Below are 2,917 nucleotides of genomic sequence, written 5' to 3' on the forward strand. Positions count from 1 at the left end.
GTGCACACCTTTAATCCCGATCACATGACAGGCAGATCTCTGTGTGTTCAAGAATACAGCCAGCATGGAGACACATGCCTTTAATCTCAATACCAACAATAGAAGACCTGGAGGTTTGTATAGACAGGCAGTGACGAGGAGGTCATGTGGTTGGGCTTACAACCAATGAGAAGACAGAACAGAAAAGTCATTAAAAAGACAGATACACTAGAAGTAGGTTTTTTTTTCCTGAGGGGAAGGACGACAGCGGCAGGAAAGAGTAAGAAAGGGTTTTTAGTATCAGCTCTTAACTACTGCTCTGACCTCTTGGGCTTTTAACTCTGCATTTGGCTCTGTGTTTCTTATTTAATAAGACTGTTACATCTACACTATGCCACAAGGTGGCACTATGATAAAATAACTTAAGTGTCCACAAAGATCTAAAGAAAAATCTTGGAGCTGGGGATGTACTCCTGGGTAGAATTCTTGTCTGTCATGGACACAGCAAACAACAGAAATACTCTGGGATGGCAGTGTAAGTCATTAGCAGAGACTTCGCTCAGCTAGTGTTTACAAAGAAACGGTTTAGATTCTCTGCACCACAAAAAATGAACATATAATAATTCCCTAAAAATCCAGTTTAACCAGGCCTTGTAGTGCACACTTTTGACCCCAACACCCACGATACATGAGCAAGCAGATATCTGTGACTTCAAGGCCAGCCTGATGTCTACAGATGTTCCAGGCCATTGAGGGCACAGTGAGACTCTGTCTAAAAAAAAAAATCAGTTTATGAATCTAAGTAAACACTTTAATTATTTTGAAAATCCTGATTGGTGTAAGGGAGGACCATGTACTTCAGGTTTCCTTTAAAGTTACAAATATCTTAGACTGTTGGCTTATAAAGCAAAAGCAGTTTTGCTTGTAGTGTGAAAACCTCCAGTCATGGACAGTTTGACTCTGTTGCTTTTGACCTGTGGTAAGGCAGCACCATTTGGTTGAGTGCGTGGTAGAACAAAACCAGCCCTCTCATGATTAGGAAGCATAGGCTCAAAGAGACAGGCCTGGATTCCCTTTATCCATCCCTTCAGAGGTACGACCCCAATGGCATAGGGTCTCCTACAAAGTCTTGCTCATTAAAAGTCTTACCTTCTCCCAATAGTGTTGCCTTGACAACAAAGATTCAACAAAAAGATCATTGGAGAATACCCAAGCTTCAGTCCTGAGCACATATTAAAGACATACTAGTATACTCCGAGTTTCCATATTACAAAATGTCAGGTAGTTCTGGAGTTCAGTGGGAATCACCAGCATGTGCCAGGGAAGGCAGGGGTGAGTGGAAGCAGATGGAGATGCTGGTTCAGAAACTGGCATCGGTGTGCAGAGAAGACAGGAGAGGAAGGGACTCCAGGAACTGGACAAATTTGGAGAGGCCTGTGAAAGGATGGCATGTTGGATATCCCACACTCTACTCCAGGAGAGAAATCTCTACAGTATGGAGAGCTCAATCTGCACTGAGGCAGGAAAAGATGAACCATTGAGTGGAATGCAGGTTTGGGGCCAACAGCAGAAGAACTGTCTGAATGTGCATGGGTGGAGATTTGCCACACAGAACCCCCGTTACAGTGAACATTTAAGATATTTAACTGGAAACAACTCAAAAGGAAACAGCTCTGGTGCCGCCTAGTGGCCAGAGTCAGGATTTTCCCTCTGAGAGTCTGAACAGCTTACTCTGTAGTCTGGAAAGTGAGACCAAGACTAGGAACTTGAAGGGATGATATCAGTCTGAGTTATGAATATTTCAATCACTGGATGTGATCGCTTTATGTTTATCCATTCGTAGGATATCTAATTTAAACCGATAATCCCAAGCCCTCTCTGCAGTGAGGGAAAAACTGCATCTGGGAATATATAATGCTAGAGGAGACACAATCACATCCTCACCCACATTGGACACGTACACTCAAACTAACAAAACATCGCTTTATCCATTTTGTTCCTCCATAACATTGAATACAATGCATGCTTTTCCAAAGATCTGTATATCCAAAATATTTGTGTTAATCTGCTCACAATTATATTCTGTGATTTTTTAATTATGAAATGACTGTTGTCTTGACTGTAGAAATTTAAAAACTAGAGAAAATGATGTTGTAGAGGGAAATCATCTTTTCGGTGGTCCAGTTCTTTTCTCGTGCATCAAAGGTGTCTCTTGCTCATAGAATGGTGCACACTCTTCTGATACATTACTGTATTCCCCAATCATTATATCTTCCCACATATACACACTAGTTTCCACTAGTACAACTACAGCAAAAAATTTCTGTTGAAGCTATTCTTTTCCATTTAATACTCTCACGATTCCTCAGTAACTCACGAGTGCTTGTGTTTTGACATATTAAAAATATGTTGTATGAACTGCTCAATGAAATCACTACCTATCCTCCCCATTAGTATGTAGTGGGTAGCCATTCCAGCTTTGATCTGGAAGTTCCAACCCCCATTGAGACTTCTGCAACTGTCACACCTACAAGGCGGGGCCAAGTGAGGACCCTGGAGACTGAGATCGAGATGGGGAGTGCTCTCTCTGTTCCTGGACCCTAGACGGTGGAGGTAGACTGAGCAGAGCTCCAGAGAACACCGCTGGACTGCAATACACCTTCCCCAGACCCTGCGACCTACCTATCCCTTCATTTGTAAGTTACCCACTAAATAAATCTTCCTTTTAACTATGTGGAGTGGCCTTAATAATTTCGCCAATATTAGTAAGTGATCTCACAGATAATAATAGATAATAACCTAGTGTTTAGGATTTGCTTGCAAATATTTCTCCCCAATGTTGACAAAACTCAGTGTTTTTATACAGTTAGAATGTAGTTTTTTTAATTGTTTATTTTTTGTGGCTTTACAACACGTATTTCCATCCCATTCATCTCTG

This window comes from Peromyscus californicus, unplaced genomic scaffold, assembly GCF_007827085.1.
Source record: "Peromyscus californicus insignis strain IS unplaced genomic scaffold, ASM782708v3 Scaffold_10__1_contigs__length_136768540, whole genome shotgun sequence".
Lineage (NCBI taxonomy): Eukaryota > Metazoa > Chordata > Mammalia > Rodentia > Cricetidae > Peromyscus > Peromyscus californicus.